Consider the following 25,120-nt stretch of genomic DNA (forward strand, 5'->3'; position numbering starts at 1 on the left):
ACGGACCCGGACTTTTTTTTAAAGTTCGGCCGAACCCGTCGAACACGGACATCTAGGTGTCCGCTCAACCCTAGTCGCTAGGTCTTCAGCCGACAGGATGGGTAGATGCATACGAAGTAAAAAAGCCTGGATTTCCGGGTATGCTTCTTGCCCATGTGTGGGTAGGTAACATAAGCAATTTTGGATTTGACCCTCCGGGCTCTAAGCCTAGAGGCTAAGAATTTGCCTGCCTTGTTGTGGGCCGAGTAGTATTGGAAGCGAAGTCTCGCTAACATCTTATCATGTTTGACAAGGAGGAGCCTACGAAGTTCTGTGCGCAGGGAGGAGAGCTTAAATGACACTAGCTGGGATGGGCTCTGCTTATTAGTGGTTTCCAGGGATCTAATTTCTTCAAGAAGATCTGTAAGTGATTTCTGGAATTTTTTCTTTAGTCTAGAAGCCAGTTGTATAAGAACCCCCCTTGCGTAAGCCTTGTGGGCATTCCAAAGAGTGAAGGGATCTGTCTCAGGGATGGCATTGTGTGAAAAGAAGTCTTGGAGTTGAGCGTGGAGGTGTTTGATGGACTCGGGATCGGAGAAGATGGAATTGTTACAACTCCATATGTAGGTCGATGGCGGTGAAGCACATGTGGAAATGGACATATGTATGGCGGCATGATCCGACCACGTGATAGGGGAGATGGAAGTGTGTAGAACCAGGGGAAGGGTGGGGGAGTCAAGCAAAAACAGGTCGATTCTAGAGTATGATTGATGACATGCCGAGAAGAAGGAGTAGTCCCTCTCCTCAGCATGTTGGTATCTCCAGACATCATGGAGACCCTCTGAGTGTAAAAGAGCAGCCATAGAGGTTGACGAGGATTTACCCCCTGACGATGTATCCATAACAGGGTCTACTACTAGGTTAAAATCCCTGTGGACTTTAGTAATCAGTTTCCGCAAAAATCTGAGCTGGTGTTGGTTTGGGGCGTAAACATTGACAATAGTGTACAAACAATCATCAATAGTACAATTAAGGATGATATATCTGCCTTCTGTGTCCTCCACCACCCGAGAGTAGGAGAAGGCCACAGAGTTACGTATAGCTAGTAAGACACCTCGTTTTTTTTCTGAAGCATTTGACATAAAAACATGAGGGTAGTCCGGATGGGAGCAATGAGGTGTGGATCCCTGTTTAAAGTGAGTCTCCTGAATCACCAAAATATCGACTTTATGTGACCTGGCCTCCTTCCACATTGAAAAGCGCTTAACGGGGTGGTTTAGCCCCTTGACATTCAACGACAAAAATTGTAAAGACATGGCTGCGGGCAAAGGAGACCAGGGTACATGCAATTATACTTTGGCGGTAGGGGTGTAGGCAGTCTATATCCCATGTGGAAGGTGAGGGAGACACAATGAGGTACCTGAGAGGCGTCTGCAGTTGCAGCGATCAGAAGAGGGAAAACAAACGTCGCTTGAGCAGTCCATATAAGGAGCTTGTTGGGTGACACTGGAAAAGACGTGGAGTACTGGAAATCTGGAGCCAGTAGAAGAGGTCGGAAAAGACAATCGAAGGACATTTCAATAACCGTAGGTGAGTTCTGTTCTGAAAGAAAGATGCAAAAAACAACAAAGGTAAAAAAGGCAAGGTGGACCATAGGTGCAGCTGTGGCTGCATGGCTGGTGGGGTAACTAGCACGATAGCAGGTGCTATAAAGAGCGGGAGGTCCAGGGTACCCAGTCTTAGGCTAATAATCAGATATTACTTGGAACGATGAGAGGACCTGGATCTGGAGGGCCTGGACACTGTGTGCCATTCTGGTTGTAGGCGTTGCAGCGGAGATTCAGTAGGCTTTGGGAGCTGGTCGGAGGTGTCAGGGAGGATGTGCCACTGTTTGAGGAGGCGAAGGCCTTGCTCCATGGAGGTGATTTGGGATGTGGCACCCAAATGGGTCACGCACAACTTGGCAGGGTATTTCCATTTGTATATAATTTTGTTGTTTCTAAGGGCCTTGGTGATGGAATTCAGGTTCCTCCTTAATTGGAGAGTGTATTGAGAGTAATCAGGTAAAATTTGAAGAGACGTTGCCATGTCTGGGAGACGGTCCTTCCGTCTAAATGTGTCTAAAATCTTCTCTTTAGCCTGAAAGAAATGAACCCTCAGGAGGACATCATGAGGAATGTCTTGCGGCAAGAAGGAGGGCTTGGGGATCCTATGTATGCGGTCTATGGTAAGGTCCTCGTTAGAGAGCTCAGGCATAGCTTTGTGGAAAAGATCCTTAACAAAGGTGGGCAGTTGATTAGGTTGGACCGACTCAGGAATTCCACAGATTTTGAGGTTATTACGCCTCGATCTATCCTCGAGGTCAGCTATTTTGGCCTGCATGCGGTGGATATCCTCCTGGTGTGATGAATGGGCATCCACTAGGGCAGTGATGGCGAACCTTGGCATCCCAGATGTTTTGGAACTACATTTACCATGATGCTCATGCACTCTGCAGTATAGTGGAGCATCATGGAAAATGTAGTTCTAAAACATCTGGGGTGCCAAGGTTCGCCATCACTGCACTAGGGTGTTATAGGAGACTGTAAATTCCTCGATTCTATTTTCCATAGTGTGGACTCTGTCACCCAGACCATGTAATTCTCTCTGGCAATAGGAAATGGAGGCCTGAATATTGGCCTGCATGGAGGTGTGTAACATAGACAGCATGTCCATTAGAGTAGTGTCTGACACTGGTTGCCCTGTAGTTGCTATGTGTGCAAACGAGTCCGGTGGTGGGGAGTAGGCCCAAGGGGTGCATGGAGCAGTATTGCTATTGCTCACCTCCATCGACGATGTCCCTGCCATCAGCGGTGCTGTGTCCCTCCTGGGACGAGATTTTGCAGGGCTCTGGGACAATGGAGTCGAGGGAGAGGAGTCCGCTGAGCGCGCCTGTCTCATCGGGAGAGAGTCCTGTGTTCGCGCCACAAACGGCGCCGCGGTGACGTCATAGGCCCGCGACTCAGGCGATAGAGGGTGCGGTTGACAGGGCATGGAAGCTGCTCCGCCGCCATGCTGGCGGAGACCAGGCGGTAACGGTCCGAAGAATTCGGACAGTTTGCAGACCGGAGGGACCCCCTTTTTCTTCCTTGTCATCACGGCGGTGGTCTCCGAGAGTTCCCCCGCAGGATTCCAATCGATCCAGGTACGTGAGGTGGTTTTGAAGGGCCATAGATGTGGGTAAGACTGAGCACTGGCTGGAGCTCCTCCCTTAAGCGGCCATCTTCCTCGGCGGTCGCCACGCCCCCCCCCTTTGTAAGTAATTTTAAACCAGTAGTTAATAAAGAAATAGGTCTATATGACTCAGGACATTCATGGTTCTTCCCAGGCTTTAATGGTAATACCATCACTGCCTCATACATTGAGCTCGGTAGTGAGACACATTTTTGAGCATCTAAGAAAGCATACCAGGGCCCTAAAATGAGGAAAAGTAGCCAGGGCAGTCCGCAGCTCCTCCAATGTGATAGGGGCATTCAGATTCCGCCTGTCCACCACCCCAACTGTCGGTAAAGATATACCGTCCATAAACCGTATTAGGTCTGAACGGTTATAAGATACCCTAGAACTCCTGTATAATAGATGGAGTGTCACTAACCACCTCCCCCATACCTGTCAGTATTCTATGTACTACAGCAGATTGGCGTTGTGCTTTAGAAATAATAGATACCATATGTCCAGTCCGCTCCCCCTCCTCAAAAAATGCTTGTGATGAGAAGAATCTCTTATTAGATGCCCGTTGAAGCTGTACCTCCCGATATACCTTTTGTGCCATTATCCATTTATTTTCTGTATCTACGAGGGTGCCTGAATAAAGTCCCTCTCTGCTCTATCTACTTCCTCAGCAGCATCAGTCAGGCGCAATTATAAAGCATGTCATGTTTGGTATCTATGTACTCAGCATAAGATCATCTTTTATATGTTAGTAAACATTTGGGCAATATAGTGCGTTTTTGTGCATTAAAATTCAGAAAAGTGTTTTTTTCCCCCCAAAAAATTGTGTTTGTAAAATTGCTGCGAAAATACTGTGAGAAAAAAAAAAATTGCAACACCCACCATTTTAATTTGTAGGGCCTCTGCTTTAAAAAATATATAATGAAAAATATATAATATTTTGGGTTCAAAGTAATTTTCTAGCACAAAAAAGTTATTTTTTCATGTAAACAAAAAGTATCACAAAGGGCTTGGTCTTCAAGTGGTTAGAAGAGTGGGTGATTCTAATATTTGGCATAAAATGCAAGGACAGTTCAACCCCCCCCCCCCCCAAATGACCCCTTTTTGGAAAGTAGACACCCCTCGCTATTTTCTGAGAGGCATGTTAAGTCCATGGAATATTTTATATTTTGCCACAAGTTTTGGGAAAATTACAATTTTTTTATTTATTTTTTTACCCAACGTTGTCACTTAAATGATATATTGCTCACACATGCAATGGGTATATGTGAAATGACACCCCAAAATTCATTCTGCTGCTGCTCCTGAGTACAGGGATACCGCATGTGTGAGACATTTTGGCAGTCTAGCTGCGTACAGGACCCTGAAATCCAATCACTGCCTTCAGGGTTTCTAAGGGTGTAAATTGTTGATTTCACTCCTCACTGGTGTAGCACCCTACAGGTAGGTGCTAGGCAAATGTATAGTGGGCCTTGTCTGCCTAACAGCAGGGCCATGATTTCTTTTGGTCAGGGTGTCATGGTTTCCAGATGTGCCTGCTGAAGGGGAAGTCTCCCCACTGGCTCCTGTGAGAGGCTTCTCATAGGGCAGTGGAGGAAGCCCAATCAGGGGACACATTCAGGCTTGTAACTACCCCAGAAGGCAGATTATGCTGCAAAGGATTCTGCGAGTGGGTATAAGTTTGGGGGAAGTGCGTGACACGGCATCTTTGGCGGGAGCAGAGTCCCAGGAGGGAGAGAACAGGTGTATCTCCTCCTGTCTGAGGAAGCAGATGTCTCGAGGGTGTTGCCTGAGAATCCAGAGAGTGCCGGAGGGGTCCAGTTGCAGGAAAGCCTACACAGTTCGTGAGTACTGAGGATTGCCCCTGGGGGTCCACCTGAAATCAGAGGGGACCACTCCGGAAGAGGTTCTGGGATCCAGTGTCAGCTAGCTGTAAAGGGGGTACCTAGGTTGAGGACCCTGAAGTGACAGAGGGGGTGCATAGTCAGTGGACTCTGAAGAGTCAAAGGTTAAAGGGGGCGCCTGCAGTTTTGGCCCTTAATTGTAAAGTGTACCAGTTGAGAGTTGCAGCCATACAGGAATTCACAACAAGCTACCTCAAGCCAGTGCAAGCCTGAAGGGAGTAGTCAGTGACTTTGCAGTGCAGCAGCGTCAGCAGTTCAATACTCTACAGTCCTGGGTCTTCTGGACTTAAAGTCGAGGATTCAGCACTAGAGTTGAGCGGACACCTGGATGTCCGTGTTCGGCGGGTTTGGCCGAACTTGAAAAAAAAGTCTGGGTCCGTGTCCCGGACTTTTTTCGAACTTTACCCGGACACCGAACCCCATTGAAGTCAATGGGTACCCGAACTTTCAGGCACTAAAATGGCTCTAAAACACCAATGGGAAGGGCTAGAGTGCTGCAAATGGCAGCAAAACGTAGTTAAGAGCATGGCAAGTGCTCTGCAAACAAATGTGGATAGGGAAATAACTTAAAACAACAAAAAAAAACAGAAAAATAAAACAATTTTCTTCATCTGTGAAGGACGAGGCCCATATGGAGTAGGAGGGAGGTTGAGGTGGCGGTGGATGTGGCAGTGTAGGTGGAAGTGGCGGTGGAGGAGGACGAGATAGCCAACACTGCTTTTTTCAGTCATTTTAAATGAGGGTACACCCCAAAAGTGTGAGAAAGATCAAAAATATAACAATGGCTGGGTAAGGTCGATATCCATCTCTATTCTGCACAAGGTATGGAAAAGTCCTGTGGGATCCATGCCTGGTTCATTTTAATGAACGTGAGCTTGTCCACATTGTCTCTGGACAGGCGGCTGCGCTTGTCTGTTATAACGCCCCCAGCCGTGCAAAATACACGTTCAGATAATACACTGGCTGCAGGGCATGCCAGCACCTCTAAGGCGTAAAAGGCAAGCTCAGGCCATGTGCCCAATTTGGAGACCCAGAAGTTGAAGGGGGCAGACCCGTCATTCACTACATGTAGGCGTGTGCACACATACTGCTCCACCATGTTGCTGAAATGCTGCCTCCTGCTAAGACGTTCTATATGAGCTGCTGGTGCTGCTGTTTGTTGTGGCGTGCTGACAAAGCTTTTCCACATTTCAGCCATGCTAACCCTGCCTTCTGAGGTGCTGGCGGTGCCCTGGTTGCGTTGGCGACCTCTTCCTCCTCTGCCTTGGCCTTGTGCTTCCACTGTGGCCCCGCTGTCAGGTGGAAATGCCAGCAGCATCGTGTCTACCAGCGTGCGCTTGTACTCTTGCGATCGCGCTCCAGTGAGTGAATTAAGGACGGTACATTGTCCTTGTAACGGGGATCCAGCAGCGTGGCCACCCAGTAATCAGCACAAGTTAGAATGTGGGCAACTCGGCGGTCGTTGTGGAGACACTGCAGCATGTAATCGCTCATGTGTGCCAGGCTGCCCAGAGGCAACGAAAGGCTGTCCTCTGTGGGAGGTGTATCGTCCGTGCCCTCTGTATCCCCCCAGCCACGCACCAGTGATGGCCATGAGTTGGCCTGGGTGCCACCCTGCTGTGAACATGGTTCCATCTCCTCCTCCATCTCCTCCTCCTCATCCTCCAGAATTGTGCCCCTGCTGGACAATTGTGTCCTTGGCGTTTGTGTGTGCAGGAACCCACCCTCGGAGACACCTGCGAATGACTGCCCTGAAAGCCTTGGAAATGTTACCTCTTCATCCTCCTCCTCTTCCATCATCGCCCGAATCGTTTTTTGAAGGAGGCATAGAAGTGGGATAGTTAAGCTGACAACGGCGTCATCGGCACTGGCCATGTTGGTGGAGTACTCAAAACAGCGCAATAAGGCACACAGGTCTCGCATGGAGGCCCAGTTATTGGTGGTGAAGTGGTGCTGTTCCGCAGAGCGACTCACGCCTGCGTGCTGCAGCTGAAACTCCACTATGGCCTGCTGCTGCTCGCACAGTCTTTCCAGCATGTGCAAGGTGGAGTTCCACCTTGTGGGCACGTCACATATGAGTCGGTGAGCGGGAAGGCCGAAGTTACGCTGCAGCGCTGACAGGCGAGCAGCAGCAGGGTGAGAACGCCGAAAGTGCGCACAGACGGCCCACACTTTCTGCAGCAGCTCTGACATATCGGGGTAATTTTTAAGGAACCTCTGAACTACCAAATTCAGCACATGCGCCAGGCAAGGGATGTGCGTCAAACCGGCTAGGCCCAGAGCTGCTATGAGATTTCGCCCGTTATTGCACACCACCAGGCCGGGCTTGAGGCTCGCTGGCAGCAACTAGTGATGTCGCGAACATAAAATGTAATGTTCGCGAACGCGAACATCGGCAAATGTTCGTGAACCGGCGAACCGCCATAGACTTCAATAGGCAGGCAAATTTTAAAACCCACAGGGACTCTTTCTGGCCACAATAGTGATGGAAAAGTTGTTTCAAGGGGACTAACGCCTGGACTGTGGGATCCATGGCAAAACTCCCATGGAAAATGACGTAGTTGACGCAGAGGCGGGTTTTAATCCATAAAGGGCATAAATCACCTAACATTCCTAAATTGTTTGGAATAACGTGCTTTAAAACATCCAGGGTGTGTATACGATCAGGTATGATGTTGTATCGATCAGGTAGTGTAAAGGTTACGCCCGCTTCACAGAGACAGACCAAACTCCCCGTTTAATGCACCGCAAACAACCGCAAACAGACCAGAACCGACCAAAATGGGACAGGAACTGGGCTTTAAGGGTTAGGGTTAGTGTTAGGGGCTAGGGTTAGGGTTACGGTGAGATACTTAGGGTTAGAGTTAGTAACCCTACCCCTACGCCTCTAACCTTAACCGTCTAACCCTAAGCACTAAAAATAACCCTAACCCTAGCCCTAACCCTAACCCTAGCCCTAACCCTAATTCTAATTTTTTTTCTGGTTCTGGACATGCTACAGAGCTGAAACTTCACAGGTACACTTTTTAGACCCCCAGACACTGAATCACACAAAAAAAATTCTTAAAAATTGTCATTTTTTGATAGAGAGACAATTATTGGAAAAATAAAAAATAAAAATAAATAAAAAAATTCTTTGGATTTAGCGTCTGGGGGGTCTAAAAGGTGTACCTGTGAAGTTTCAGCTCTGTAGCATGTCCTGAACCAGAAAAAATTACGAATTAGGGTTAGGGCTAGGGTTAGGCTTAGGGCTAGGGTTAGGGTTATTTTTATGGCTAGGCTTAGAGGGTTAGGGTTAAGGTTAGAGGGTTAGGGTTATGGTTAGAGGGTTAGGGTTAGGTTTAGTGTTAGGGGATAGGGTTAGGGTTATGGTGAGATACTTAGGGTTAGAGTGAGTAAACCTACCCCTCTAACCCTAACCCTCTAACCCTAAGCACTAAAAATAACCCTAACCTTAGCCCTGACCCTAACCCTAACCCTAATTCAAATTTTTTTTCTGGTTCTGGACATGCTAAAGAGCTGAAACTTCACAGGTACACTTTTTAGACCCCCCAGACAATAAATCATACAAAAAAAGTTCTTAAGAATGTCCTTTTTGATTGAGAGCCAAATATTGGAAAAATTAAAAAAAAAATAAAAATAAAAAAATTCTTTGGAATTAGCGTCTGGGGGGGTCTAAAAAGTGTACCTGTAAAGTTTCAGCTCTGTAGCATGTCCGGAACCAGAAACAAATTATGAATTAGGGTTAGGGCTAGGGTTAGGGCTAGGATTAGGTTTAGGGTTATTTTTATGGCTAGGCTTAGAGGGTTAGGGTTAAGGTTAGAGGGTTAGGGTTAGGTTTAGTGTTAGGTCGATAGGGTTAGGGTTACGGTGAGATACTTAGGGTTAGAGTTAGTAACCCTACCCCTCTAACCCTAACCCTCTAACCCTAAGCACTAAAAATTACCCTAACCTTAGCCCTCACCCTAACCCTAGCCCTAACCCTAACCCTAACCCTAGCCCTAACCCTAATTCTCTTTTTTTTTTGGTTCTGGACATGCTACAGAGCTGAAACTGCATAGGTACACTTTTTAGACCCCCCAGACAATAAATCCAAATAATTTTTTTTTTTTAAGTTTTTTTTTTTAATTTTTTCAATAATTGGCTCTCTATCAAAAATGACAATTTTTAAGAACTTTTTTTTTTGTGTGTGATTTAGTGTCTGGGGGGGTCTAAAAAGTGTACCTGTGAGGTTTCAGCGCTGTAGCATGTCCAGAACCAAAAAAAAAAAACAGAATTTTTGTAAAATCTTACCTGTAAAATTCCTTTCTCTGAGTCCTCCGACAGTCGCCGCCTCTTCATATTTGTCACAATGGGGTATTGACCTTTGCTCCGTAGGAGTGGCTAGGCAACAGAATATGTTAATATTAAAGCTTTTAGCATATCCCACTCCTAGGGGGTGGTCCCCTCAGTCAATATCCTCCTGCTTCCTGCATTTCTGCCTCAGTTTCAGTAGTATAGCAGTAGAGTACATAACAAACCCCAAGAGGGGCGGGGGCGGCGACTGTCGGAGGACTCAGAGAAAGGAATTTTACAGGTAAGATTTTACAAAAATTCCGTTTTCTCTTACGTCCTCCGACAGTCGCCGCCTCTTCATATTCGTCACAATGGGGACGTCCCAAAGCAGTGTAGACATGAGGGGTGGGAAAAAACAATCGCAGCCGCGCCTAAGGCAACGCCGTACCCACATCAGAAAAAAAGGAACCTTACCAAAGGAAGGAAACCAGCTGGGCAACATGAAAAAACTTGCTCAACAGGAGCAACAACCCAGGAAAAACCAAGTAACCTAGGGATACAAACATCCCAACAGCCAAAGGCCCCAAAAGGGAGCCCTAAGGCACTGCCGCACTAAGAACCTTGCGGCCAAAGGAAGCATCTGCCGATGCCTGAACATCCACTTTGTAGTATTTCGTGAAAGTGTGAACGGACGACCAAGTCGCCGCTTTACACATCTGGGCCACAGAAGCCGATGATGACAGGCCCAAGACGTACTCAGAGATCTGGTAGAGTGCGCCTTCACAGGCATGGGAGGAACTTTCCCCTTCAAAGCATATACCTGTTCAATGGTCTGTCTGACCCATTTGGCGATGGTAGAAGCCGACGCCGCCATGCCCTTCCGAGGACCTTCTGGAAGGACAAAAAGAGAATCCGTCTTGCGAAAGGATTCAGTCGATTTCAGGTAAACCCTGATCGCCCGAACAACATCCAAGGAGTGTAAAGCCACCTCCTTCGGATGTTTAGGCTTCGCGCAAAGCGAAGGCAAGACAATGTCCTCATTGAGGTGAAATTCCGAAATCCTTTTCGGAAGAAAGGACGGGTTAGGTCGCAAGACCACCTTATCCAAGTGAACCACCAAATACGGAGACCTGCAGGACAAGGCTGCCAGCTCCGACACTCTGCGAGCCGAAGTGATTGCCACCAAAAAAGCAACCTTTTTGGACAACATGGACAACGAGATCTCCCTGATCTTTTCAAAAGGAGCATGTTGCAACACGGACAGAACAAGGTTGAAATCCCATGGAGGTAAAGGGTCCCTCCTAGGAGGGACCAGGTGTCGCACCCCTTGAACAAAGGTGCTAACCAAGGAATTAGACGCTACAGGACGTTGAAAAAGAACGGCCAGCGCCGAAATCTGGCCCTTAATCGTGGCCAACGCCAAACGCTGGTCCACACCCGTTTGAAGGAAAGCCAACACCCTAGACACCGAGTACAAACGAGGGGAGAACCCCCTGGACTCACACCAGGCAAAATAGGCCTTCCAAGTACGGTAATAAATCTTTCCTGAAGAGGCTTTCCGAGCGTTGATCAAAGTGTGAATGACCTCAGGGGAAAGGCCTCTATCCTTCAGGACCTCGGTTTCAACAGCCAGGCCGTCAAATTCAGTGACTGTAAAGCAGGATGGAAGATCGGTCCTTGAGACAGGAGATCTTCTCGAAGAGGCAGATGCCACGGAGCGTCGACCGCCAGATTTACGAGGTCTGCGTACCAAGACCGGCGAGGCCAGTCTGGTGCCACCAGAATCACCGTGCGCGGTTCCGATACCAACCTGCGAAGGAACCTGGAGAGCAGTTGAATCGGTGGAAAGGCATACATCAGTCGATACCGATGCCACTGAGCCACCAACGCATCTGACGCGTCCACTCAAGGATCGCGCGTCCTTGCCACGAACCTTGTCACCTTGTTGTTTAGACGAGACGCGAACAGGTCCACATCTGGAAGACCCCACCTCTCGCACAACATCTGGAAGACATCCGGGTGAAGGGACCATTCCCCCTGGTCCAAGGTCTGGCGACTCAGATAATCCGCCTGCCAGTTCTCCACCCCCGGAATGTGAACTGCCGATATCGCCGGGACGTGCGTCTCGGCCCATGACAGAATGTCGGCCACTTCCCGAGCCGCTCGGGCACTCCTGGTGCCCCCTTGGTGGTTGATGTAAGCCACTGCTGTGGCATTGTCTGTCTGAACCCGAACCGGACGGCCCTGAAGCCTGTCCGTCCAACGCAAGAGGCAGAGATTTATCGCTCGCAATTCCAGAATGTTGATCGGAAGGGAGGACTCCTCCTTCGACCAAGTTCCCTGGGCGGACAGGACGCCCAGAACACCACCCCAGCCCGACAGGCTGGCATCCGTGGTGATCACTGTCCACGTGGCAGGACGAAAAGACTTGCCCCCCGCCACCGCCGAGGACTGGAGCCACTACAGAAGGTCCCTTCTGGTGCGATGGCTCAATGAAATCTGGAGATCCAGAGACTGCGGTCGCCCATCCCACTTGGCCAGAACCTCCGCTTGGAGACCCCGCGTGTGAAACTGGGCGAAGGGAATCGCCTCGAAGGCCGAGACCATCAACCCCAGACACCGCATACACGTCCGGAGGGACGAGACCTGACGGTCCCTGAGGAACCCGACTTCTTCTCGAAGTGTCTTGAGCTTGTCCTCTGGTAAGAAGACCCTCGCCTGAACAGAGTCCAGGATCATTCCCAGGTAGGGAAGACGAACCGACGGACACAGCGTCGACTTTGGAAAGTTTATCGTCCAACCAAACTCCTGCAGAGTCTGCATCGTGACGGACAGGTCGGACACCAGACCCTGACTGGTCGAGGACCGAACCAGAATGTCGTCCAGATACCCCAGGACCGAGATGCCCTGGGCTCTCAATAAGGCCAGAACCGGCGCAAGCACCTTGGTGAACACCCGCGGAGCCGAAGCGAGACCAAAGGGTAACGCCACAAACTGGTAATGATCCTCCGCAATAGCGAATCGAAGGTACCTCTGGTGACCCTCGAAAATGGGGATGTGGAGGTACGCATCCTTCAAATCGATGGAGGCCATGAATTCCCCCGGAACCAAGGCAGCCACCACCGATCGCAGGGATTCCATGCGGAACTTGCGAACCCGCACAAAACGGTTCAGAGCTTTTAAGTCCAGAATTGGACGTACCTTGCCCTCCTTTCGGGGCACGGTGAACAGATTGGAGTAGAAACCCCGAAATCTGTCCTGATGAGGCACCGGGACCACCACTCCCTGAGCCCGCAGGTCCCGCACCGCCAGGTGCAGATCCTGCAAACGCTCCGGAGACAGTTGAAGATTTGAGGGAAAAAATCTGTTCTCCGGCCGAGAGAGAAACTCGATCTTGTATCCGGATCGAATGATTTCCTGAACCTACCTGTCCCGAATGCGGGACAGCCAGGGTTGAAGAAAACCAAGCAAACGCCCCCCCCACCCCAGAACTGGGTGAGGGCGCCCCTTCAGGCCGCATTGTTATGGGCAGCGGACCCGGACTGGCCGGACTTCTGTTTACCTGCCCACGGTTTCTTCTGAGAGCCCTGGCCTTTAAAGGGCTTGCCCTTATAGTGCGACCGAAAGGCACGAAAGGACCCCTGAGAGGGCCTAAACGAGGCTTGTTTCTTACCATGAACAACCTTAGCCTTGTGGGACTGGGGCAAGAGCGTGCTCTTACCCCCGGTGATTCCTTTAATCAAAGTATCCAAGGATTCGCCAAAAAGGCGAGATCCCGCATAAGGCAGATTAGCCAAAGTCTTGCGAGACGATTGGTCAACAGACCAACATTTCAGCCAAATCAGGCGGCGCGTCAACAAACACGCGCAGACACGTGCAGCCAAAAGGGACTAAATCCAAGTCCGCATCACACAAATACATGACACCCTGATGAATTTGATCCACCATAGCCAATGCACCTGGGCACCTGCGTCCAATCCGTGACAGCCTGGGCTGCCATAAGGGAAGCAAAAATAGGTTTTAGCATTGAACCGGTAACCGTGTAAGTATGGCGGGCAAGAGACTCTAATCTCCTGTCCTTAGGATCCCGGAACACCGGGGCATCCTCTGCCGGAATCGCAGTAGACTTATTCAAAACTGCCACTGCGTGATCCACCGGAGGCGGCACACACCAGCGCTCATCAGTGAAAGGATAACGTAGCTTGAACCTACTCGGTACAGCAAAAGGCTTCTTTAAATTGCGCCATTGTTCATCCACAGCGCGCTGAAAATCCGCAGAGCAAGGAAAAACCTGCGATGTTTTGCGCTTTCGCTGCGTCCCATAGTCGGCCAGCAAGGAAGGAGGACATGGTTCATCCTGCAAAGTCAGTGTTTGTTTAATAGAAGCAACCAACTCATCCATGATTGTAAGCTCTTCAGACGAGCCAGGGGGAGAATTATCAACCCCCTCAACCTCAGCCTCCCCCTCAGACCCCACAAGGTCCAGGGAAGAACGGGACCCTGAGAAGGGAACCCCAGCCATAGCAGCCCCATCACCATCGCCCCCTGAATCAGAGGAAATTGAAACTCTGAGCCGTTTAGTGGATTGAGCAGCCACAAGCATCTGCACCTGAGCAGCTAGGTTTGCCACAATGGTAGCCAAATCAGCCCCCTCGGGGGAAACAGCAGCCCCTTGGCCCCCCACTAAGGTGGGAGGAAACTTGCTTTCCTGAGAATCCATGCCCCAGGGAGTTATGAAAAAAAGGAGTACTGCCCCTTTAAGGTCGCAGCGAGCGTAGCCCACCGCACTCACTGTACACACTGACCCCCACAGGGATAAGGAAAACTAGGCAAGGAATATAGGAATCAAGAAGGTAAAAACCTGGAGAGACCACTTAGGCTGCTGCACCGATCGCTGTCCTCAGTGTAAAAGGAAGTGATGCAAGACTGACCGCCCCTATAAAGCCTATGTAAGGCTACACAAACATGGCCGCCGGTGAGGGACTGCAAAGGCAGATACAGTGTAGCGCTGACATGTGGCCCGAGCGATCGCCGCCAAAATGGCGGCGCTTGGCGCCAAAACACCGCTCCCAGCACACAGGATCGGTCACCACAAGATAACTGTATCAAAATGGCGGACCGCCGCAGCGGCCGCCGCATGTATGCCCGTAACATGTCCCACATCATTGTACTCACAGCATACAGCATGTCACACAGTAAAAAACACAGCTTGTTACACAGAGCAGTGCAGGAGAGCCCCCCCCCCTTTGCAGCCCACAGAGAGCAGCTAACCTGACAGGGAGCCCGACAGTTTTCACAGACATGCAGGGTCACACAGTCCCAGACTGACACCCACTTGAACAGACAGGTCCCCACACAGAAAACACTTACCCTCCGGATGGCGTGTGGAACCCGCACAAGCGATCAAACCGCTGCATAGAGAACAGGTAGAGTCGCAGCCAGGACGCAGAGGAAATGCGGTGCGAAACCGCATGGCGTCCAGTGAGGTAGCCACCTCACCGCAGCATCCCTGCAGCGACAGGGATGGGTCGTTCATAAATGCCAGGGAAACCTGCGCTGAACACTCGATGGCAGGCTGGGAAGCCACTGGCCCTGAGAACCCTGAGATCCAGGAGAGCCAGCCCGAGACCCAGCACTGCACGACCATCTTCATCAGAAGACTAACTAATGCTGAAAATAAACAGCTAAGTAAAGAAAGAGAAAACAACTCCAAATAAAATCAAAAGAAGAGAAAGGAAACTGTGACTGAAAAACTCCAGCACAGTAACAGCCAGCCTACTCCTGAGCTAGACAATTGAAACTGAGGCAGGAATGCAGGAAGCAGGAGGATATTGACTGAGGGAACCACCCCCTAGGGGTGGGATATGCTAAAAGCTTTAATATTAACATATTCTGTTGCCTAGCCACTCCTACGGAGCAAAGGTCAATACCCCATTGTGACGAATATGAAGAGGCGGCGACTGTCGGAGGACGTAAGAGAAAGATCATTTTTCAGTAGAGCAGGGATGGTGGGAACCCTCCTTTTTATAACTATATGATCTTTTTTTCTGGTTCTGGGCATGCTACAGAGCTGAAACTTCACAGGTACACTTTTTAGACCCCCCAGACACTAAATCCAAAGAATTTTTTTTTTTTTTTTAATTTTTCCAATAATTGGCTCTCTATCAAAAATGACAATTTTTCAGAACTTTGTGTGATTTGGTGTCTAGGGGGTCTAAAAAGTGTACCTGTGAAGTTTCAGCTCTGTAGCATGTCCAGAACCAGAAAAAAAGATAATTTTTCAGTAGAGCAGGGATGGTGGGAACCCCTTTTACACCTATATGATCTTTTTTTTCTGGTTCTGGACATGCTACAGAGCTGAAACTTCACAGGTACGCTTTTTAGACCCCCCCCAAACACTAATCCAAAAAAAGTCATGCCTGCCACCGTATATATCAGTGATGGGTGGGCAGTGGCACTGCAGTGGGCACAGTACACTCTGTGGACCTGACAGTCACTGGCAGCCCAGGCAACTGCAATAATAAAAAAACATTTTTTTTTTTCAATTTGCAACAAGATGCTGTGCCACCGTATATATATCAGTGGTGGGCACTGCAGTGGGTACAGTACACTCTGTTGACCTGACACAGCACTGCAATTATGACAGAGGAAAAAAAAAATATTTTTTAAAATGCAAGGTACTGTGCCTGTGCCACCTGAAATGAGTGTGGTGTGCACACAGTACAGTCTGTGGTAGGTCTGTGGCCTCTCACACACAGCGGGCAGGCAACTGCAGTGCACAATAGATATACATATATATATATATATATATATATATATATATATAAAATACTCAAATACCAGCCCTAAAAAGGGCTTTTGGGGACAATATATATATATAAAAAAAAACCTCAAATACCAGCCCTAGGAAGGGCTTTTTGGGGTGCTGTCCTTACAGCAGGAGTGTACCAAGAGAACACTGACTAACAAGACCGGGAACACTGACTAACAACTGTCCCTAGCTATTAACAGCAGCAGCAGCAGCACTTTCCCTGCTCTCACACTGCTTCAGACATGATCTAAGATGGATGCTGCCCTTGCTTATTTATAGGAGGTGGGAGGGTCTGGGAGGGAGGTATGCTGATTGGCCTGGAATGTGTCTGCTGACTGTGAGGTTCAGGGTCAAAGTTTGCCTCAATGATGATGTATAGGAGGTGGACCGAACATCGCATATGTTCGCCCGCCGAGGCGAATGGGAACATGCGAAGTTCGCCGGGAACTGTCCGCCGGCGAACAGTTCGGTACATCTCTAGCAGCAACCACTCATTTGTCTTCTGTTCCATGCTCCTTCACAACTCCTGCGCGGTGTGTGGTTTTTCCCCCAAACAGGCAAGTTTTAAAACTGCCTGCTGTCGTTTACCCCTGACTGTGCTGAAGTTGGTGGTGAAGGTGTTACGCTGACCGGATGAGAAGGCGGTAGAGGATGAGGAAGCGGAGTAGGAGGAGTTCGGAACAGGAGGCAAACTGAAGCACCCTGCAATCCTCGGCGGTGGAAGATGCGCCCCAAAAATTTGGAAGGTGTATCTCACACGTACTGATACAGATTATGCCGCAATTTAATTCTTTTTACCCCAAAGGGTGTAGATTGAATAGTGGAATAGAAAATATGATATCAAAAGGTGTATCTATCTCACACGTACAGACCCAGACTAGGCCCCGATTACTATTTTTTGTACCCTAAAGGCAGGATGAGGAGTAGGAGGAGTTCGGAACAGGCAGGAGGCAAACTGAAGCACCCTGCAATCCTCGGCGGTGTAAGATGCGTCCCAAAAATTGGAAAGGTGTATCTCACACGTACCGATACAGATTATGCCGCAATTTAATTATTTTTACCCCAAAGGGTGTAGATTGAATAGCGGAATAGAAAATATGATATCAAAAGGTGTATCTATCTCACACGTACAGACCCAGACTAGGCCCTGATTACAATTTTTTGTACCCTAAAGGCAGGATGAGGAGTAGGAGGAGTTCGGAACAGGAGGCAAACTGAAGCACCCTGCAATCCTCGGCGGTGGAAGATGCGCCCCAAAAATTTGGAAGGTGTATCTCACACGTACTGATACAGATTATGCCGCAATTTAATTCTTTTTACCCCAAAGGGTGTAGATTGAATAGTGGAATAGAAAATATGATATCAAAAGGTGTATCCATCTCACACGTACAGACCCAGACTAGGCCCCCGATTACTATTTTTTGTACCCTAAAGGCAGGATGAGGAGTAGGAGGAGTTCGGAACAGGCAGGAGGCAAACTGAAGCACCCTGCAATCCTCGGCAGTGTAAGATGCGTCCCAAAAATTGGAAAGGTGTATCTCACACGTACCGATACAGATTATGCCGCAATTTAATTATTTTTACCCCAAAGGGTTTAGATTGAATAGCGGAATAGAAAATATGATATCAAAAGGTGTATCTATCTCACACGTACAGACCCAGACTAGGCCCTGATTACAATTTTTTGTACCCTAAAGGCAGGATGAGGAGTAGGAGGAGTTCGGAACAGGAGGCAAACTGAAGCACCCTGCAATCCTCGGCGGTGGAAGATGCGCCCCAAAAATTTGGAAGGTGTATCTCACACGTACTGATACAGATTATGCCGCAATTTAATTCTTTTTACCCCAAAGGGTGTAGATTGAATAGTGGAATAGAAAATATGATATCAAAAGGTGTATCCATCTCACACGTACAGACCCAGACTAGGCCCCCGATTACTATTTTTTGTACCCTAAAGGCAGGATGAGGAGTAGGAGGAGTTCGGAACAGGCAGGAGGCAAACTGAAGCACCCTGCAATCCTCGGCAGTGTAAGATGCGTCCCAAAAATTGGAAAGGTGTATCTCACACGTACCGATACAGATTATGCCGCAATTTAATTATTTTTACCCCAAAGGGTTTAGATTGAATAGCGGAATAGAAAATATGATATAAAATTGGTGATTTTTCAATAGCACATGTGAACACAGCAGTGTGTTATCTTTTATGTCACAGTCAGCTCTGCAGCAGGCTATGAAGGGGAAAAAAAGAAAATTCCCCTTTAAGTTTGTAATTTTTAAATAGATTAGTACAGACGGATGTCACAATTTAATTTTTTTTTAACCCAAAAGGGTGTATATTGAATAGTGGAATAGAAAAAAGTGTATAAAATTGAAAATCACTCAATAGCACATGTGAACACAGCAGTGTCTTATGTCACAGTCAGCTCAGAGTCAGCACTGCAGCAAACAGGCTATGAAGGGGTGAAAAAAAATCCCTTTTAACTTGTAGTAAAATATAGCTGATGAACGCTGCACACAACTGACTGATAAAAATTTTTTTTTTTTCTCCCTCCTCCTCCTCAGTGGGCTCAAGTGAGGGCAAAAAGATTGTTCACTGCACCACCCCCCACACAGCAAAATCGATGTAGATTGTCCCTGCCTAATCTCCAGCTGGGCCCTAATATGCTCAATAAGATCGTTCACTGCACCACCCCCCACACAGCAAAATCGATGTAGACTGACCCTGCCTAATCTCCAGCCTGGCCCTAAAATGCTCTAATAACTTTCCCTGCCTGCACTCTGACCTGTCCCTGCATTCTTTTCAGACACAATTTTTCACAGAATCACTGTCTGTCCCTAATCAGCAGCCAGCACGTATGATGTGTGCTCTGTCCCTAAACTACAGCAGAATGACGCGGTGCGCTGGGGCTCTCGAACTTATAAAGACATGGTCACATGCTTCAGATGGCCAATCACAGCTACTAATACATTAGTAGGCATGGCTGGGATGGCTTAAGGCACACCAGTTAAACGCTTGTTGATTGGCTGTTGAAAGCCCGCCATTAAAAGTGCGCCATTACATACAAAACAGGAAATAAAATGACCGAACACAGATTTTAAACCCGAACATACAGTAAAGTTTTCGGGTCCGTGTTCGGGTAACAAAAATCCAATTATTCGGTACGAACACGAATAATACAGTCCGTGTTCGCTCAACACTATTCAGCACTTCTTTTGAGTTACAGTGTGTTCTAAGCATCAGTGAGCAGTGGCTAGTAGGGATGGCCTTGCGGTTCGCCAGGCAGTTGGTTCACGGTGAACTTTGCTCGTTCGCAGTCCACCGTTTCTGCAAACATATGGTGTTGTTTGCGGCGGCCATATTAGTTTACATTGGGGAGAACTTTGACCCATGACACAGCCATCAGGTGGAACAGGATAGCCAATTGAGACATTTCAGCACATGGATATACCCCCTACATTATAAATAGACCTGAGCTGGTGGCAATTTCACATTCTGCTTTTTGTCAGTGTAGGGAGAGGTTTGCTGTGTGCACCAGGGACAGATCTTTAGTGACACAAATCGCTCTGTTAAGGTCCACAAAAGTCCTGTTAAGGGCTGGTATTTGGTATAGGTGTACTATTCGTTGGTGTGCAGTACACTATACAGGGGTGTAATACACTTATAATATACTTTCTAATATAGAAAGCATATTATAGTGGATTTGTATTGTGCACTGTGCAGCACTGTGACTGGTGTGGTGAGCGCTTCTGCAGCAATACTACAACCACAAACAGTGACAAAAGCACTTTCAAAAAAAGTATTATAACTGGTGTGATAGACCAGTGGCCCCCCTAAACGACAGATTGAAGCGGGGTGTTATCTAACAATATACTTTTATAACAGTGTATTTGGGTACTGCAATAATTTTGCCTTTTTTGCTGCGTTAACTCTGCTACACACAGTGCCAAACTTACTGGCCAATTTTTTGTACAACTGGTGTGATAGACCAGTGGCCCCCAATACCACAGATTGAAGTGGGGTGTTATCTTGAGTATACTTTTATAAGTGTATTTGTGTCCTGCAAAAATATTGCCTCTTTTGCTGCGTTAACTCTGCTACACACAGTGCCAAACTTACTGGCCAATTTTTTGTACAACTGGTGTGATAGACCAGTGGCCCCCAATACCACAGATTGAAGTGGGGTGTTATCTTGAGTATACTTTTATAAGTGTATTTGTGTCCTGCAAAAATATTGCCTCTTTGGCTGCATTAACTCTGCTACACACAGTGCCAAACTTACTGGCCAATTTTTTGTACAACTGGTGTGATAGACCAGTGGCCCACCAATACCACAGATTAAAGTGGGGTGTTATCTGAGTATACTTTTATAAGTGTATTTGTGTCCTGACTCTTATTGACTCTTTTGCTGAGTTAACTCTTGTACACTTTAACAACTGGTGTGATAGACCAGTGGCCCCAAAAAATGTGGCCTCTTTTGCTGCGTTAACTGTGCTACACACAGTGACAACAGTTACTGGCCAATTTTTTGTAGAATTGGTGTGATAGACCAGTGGCCCCCAAATACCACAGATTGAAGCGGGGTGTTATATACCTTGTTCCACATATACTGCGCTTCTCTAGAGACTTTTGTCACAGGGTAATTTAAAAAATGGCAGGCAGAGGAAGAGGCAGGCCCTTACGCAAGGGTGGTAGGGGTAGGGCAGGAGCAGTAGGCCAGAGCCAAAGTGTGAAGTTTCAGAAGGTGCGTTCAATTACGTCAAAGGACATACCAGACTTGGTTGAGTGGCTCACTCAGCCTTCCTCTTCTGCATCCGACCCACATCTTTTCTATCTGCACCCTCTTCACTCTCTGCTGTGTGCACCTCCAAAGACACCACCACCAACACCCTCCGCTTGAATCACTGGAATTATTTTCCGATCCATCACAAGACATTTACGATGTGCAGCCTTTTTTGGCATCGGATCAGGAAGAGGAGGTAGCAACAGCCGTCACTCAGCAGTCTGACGACATTACCCAGATCAGCCCAAGGAGGTTGGTCCCCGCTGTTGCTGACTACTCTGAGATCTCTAATGTTAGTGGTGGGGAAGGTGACGTTGATGATGATGTGTCTATGGACGTCACATGGGTGCCCACAAGAGAGGAAGAGGAGGGGAGTTCAGAGGGAGAGACGGACCAGCAGATAGGGAACAGAAGCAGGCGAAGGTTACATTGCACAGGAGGGACAAAGCAGATTGCTAATGTATCAGGAGCGAGCCATTAACCATGCACAGTCACATCTGGCGCTCCCAGGATGCCAAGACAGTGTGGGCTTTTTAATGTGTCCGCTGCTGACAATAGTATTGCCATCTGCAGCCTTTGCATCAACGCATAAGTCGCAGTAAGCCCAACACTCACCTAGGGACGACCGCCTTAAGAAGGCACCTGGACTTCCATCACTGAGCCCAGTGGGAGCAACGCCGTCAGAACCCACAAAGCCACACTCCAGGGTCTCACCGTCCATCCTCTTCTCCTCTCTCCTCACAATTGTCCTCCACTCCACCTTCCATCATGCAGGCTTCCGTGGCCCAAATGTTGGAGCGTAAAAAAATTATGACGCCGGATAACCCTCTTGCCCAACGGAACTGATAGCCCGCCAACTACTGCCATATCAACTGGTGGACTCTGAGGCCTTTCGGAAATTTGTGGCCATTGGAACACCACAATGGAAGGTCCCAGGCAAGAAATATTTCTCGCAGAAGGGCATTTCAGAGCTGTAAAGCCATGTTCAGTGGCAAGTGAATGTATCTCTGGCACACAGTGTCGGTGCCAAGATACATCTGACCACAGACACATGGTCTAGCAAACACGGGCAGGGAAGGTATATAACTTTTACTGCCCACTGGGTGACCCTTTTGATGGCCGTCAAGCATGTAACCTGTGGCACACGTGTAGATTTGGTTTTTCCGCCATGGATTGCATGCAGGCCTGCCTATTCTTCTCCTCCTCTGCTCCATCCTCCCTCTCCTCCTTGGGTGACTTCTCCTTTTCCGCTGCTACCGTCTCTTCTGCTTTGCTGCCCAAGACCCCCAGATCCTATTCCACATGCCAGGTGAGACGTTGCCATGCTGTGCTGCGTCTGTTGTGCCTGGAAGCCAAGAGCCACACTGGTCCTGCACTCCTTTCAGCTTTGCGTTCACAGGCAGATCAGTGGTTGACATCGCTCAATTTAACAGTTGGTAAAGGGGTGTGCGACAACGGTGCCAATCTGCTGAGCGCGCTGAAATAGGGCAAAATTACACACGTGCCATGCATGGCACACGTCCTGAACTTGGTTGTGCAGTGATTTGTTACCAAATACCCTGGAGTCCAGGACGTCTTGCGGCAGGCCAGGAAGGTCTTGGGCCATTTCAGAAGATCTTACACAGCCATGGCTCGCCTTGCTGACATTCAGCGGTGACACAACCTGCCCGTCAGGTGTCTTATTTGTGACTGTCCGACATGATGGAACTCAACCTTGTATATGCTTGATAGGCTGCTCCAGCAGAAATGTGCAGTTAACGACTACCTGTACGAACTCTGCGGCAGGACAGGTTCTGGGGAACTTGGGTTTTTTTCACCTTGCCAGTGGCTGCTCATGCGCGACGCATGCAGACTTCTGCGGCCATTTGATGAGATCACCAAACTGGTCAGTCACAGCCAGGGCGCCATCAGTGACATCGTACTTTACGCCTTCTTTCTGGAGCGTGCATTGCGTCGTGTCATTGATCAAGCCGTCGAGGAACAGAAGCAGGAAGATGAGGAAGTGTTGGATGTTGTATGAATTCCCAGGGGGTGCTACTCCATCTGAGACAAGTCAACAACAGGAGTCTGAAGAGGAGTCAGAGGAGGATGGCGCCAGGGCGGATGAGGAGGAGCAAGAAGAGCATGCTTTAAACCTTTCTGGGATCCCTGGTGTTGTCCGTGGATGGGGGGAGGAGAACGAGGATGACATTATCTTGGATGATGAGCTGGAGCCAGGCCACTGCACCGCTTCCAGTTTAGTGCGAATGGGGGCCTTCATGCTCCAGTGTTTTAAGGGAGACCCCCATATAAAAAGCATAAAGGGCAAGGACCAGTACTGGATGGCAATGTACTTAGACCCCCGGTACAAACAAAAAATGGCAGAAATGTTACCACAATCACAGAGGGGGGTCAGAATGCAGCACTTCCAGGCCTTGCTTTGAGAAATGCTGCATTCTGCTTTTGCGTGCGCTGGCAGAGGAATTTCCACTCACAGAGAAACAGTTGTGGGTAGCAATCCAACAGGGCCTGCAAGAAGAGGGCGGTTTGAAGATGTGTTGGTCACTTCAGATATGAAATCATTCTTTCAGTCGACCAATCGACAGCTGTACTCTGGATCCAGCATCAGGGAACGCCTAGACCGACAGGTGTCCGACTACATCGGGTAACGGCCGATGTGGATGCTCTGAGGAGTGATGAGCCCCTGGACTACTGGGTGGGCAGGCTTGACCTCTGGCCAGAACTTGCACAATTTGCAATGGAACTGTTGGCTTGCCACCTATCCAGGGTAATGTCCGTAAGGACGTTCAGCGCAGCAGGGGGGATCGTGACCAATAAGCGCACTCGCCTAGCTCATGACAGTGTTGACTGTTGACTACCTCACATTTATAAAAATGAATGAGGCATGGATCTCAGAGGAATTCAACACATGTGACCAGTAGACCATGTTTGATTACAATTCCTCATGACAAGCAACAAATATCCGCCAGACCGCCATCCACCCACAACAATTCATGGTCCTTGTCTTCAGTAAATACAGCGGCATAAAAGGCATTTCATGTCCATTGAATGCCTAATTTTTGGGGCCTTTCATGGCCGACAATTATTTTTTCTGTCAATGCTTAATGTACCTCCAGCCACAGAACACAACATTCTTAGCTGTCAGTTAAACGCATGTGGGCTAATTTTTGGGGCCCAGAATGGGCGACACTTACTTATGTATCCTGTGAATGCCTAATGTACCTTTAGCCACAGAATACAATGTTCTTAGCTGTCAGGTAAACGCATGTGGGCTAATTTTTGGGGCCTGTACTGGCCGACACTTACTTCTGTATCCTGTGAATGCCTAATGTACCGTCAGCCACAGAATACAACGTTCTTAGCTGTCAGGTAAACGCATGTGGGCTAATTTTTGGGGCCTGTACTGGCTGACACTTTGTAAAATTCTTTTTATTGAAGTTTTCACACAAACAAAGCATACAAAAACAGTAGACTAGCTCGCCCCAACATGGGGGAGTCACACAAACAGCAACATCAAAACAGTAAAGTCCCCCCCCCACCCCCCACCCTGGCAACCCAACCCCCAAACATAACCAGACTCCTTCTAAAAAAAGCAGGATAATGGGACCCGGAACGACTGAGCCCCGGCGCACCAACGCCCAGCCGTCCCCGCTCCCAGCTCACACATAAAGGAAGCATCACTCAGTTAGGTGAACAAAATCGTAGTAAATTACAAACGCTATCTACCGTACCGTAGCAGGAGACTCCACCCATGCCCTCCACACTTTCTCAAACTTCTTGGGGCACCCTCGGGACAAATACGTCTCTTTATAAAGGGGCAACACGGCATTCACCAGTCCCTTCCAGTACATCAGGGAAGGCGGGGCTACCTTGTTCCATTGTAACAATATGGCCTTCTTGGCATAAAATAGCAATATAGTTAGAAGGGTTCTATGTGCCAACGTGGGAACCACCTCCTCCACCAAACCCAGCAGGCAAACACTTGGAGTCAGCGGGACCGCAGTCATCAGCACCTCCCCTAAACAGGTGGTAACTTCCGACCAGTAGCGCTGAATCAGCGGGCAATCCCAGAAAATATGGGACGCATCCGCCGGAGAGGCGGAGCATCGCCAGCATTCAGCGGAGGACGTGGGGTAAATTTTAGCTAGTCGAACAGGAGT

At 48.5% G+C, this 25,120-nt stretch overlaps 1 pseudogene across 1 annotated transcript in view; it reads right to left on the reverse strand.

The window, feature by feature from the left end:
• Positions 1-25,120, reverse strand: part of LOC309553037 (proteinase-activated receptor 1-like) — a 181,215-nt pseudogene that overhangs the window by 43,560 nt on the left and 112,535 nt on the right. The window lies entirely within an intron of this gene.

This window comes from Pelophylax lessonae, assembly GCF_965119305.1.
Source record: "Pelophylax lessonae genome assembly, chromosome: 4".
Taxonomy (NCBI): Eukaryota; Metazoa; Chordata; class Amphibia; order Anura; family Ranidae; genus Pelophylax; species Pelophylax lessonae.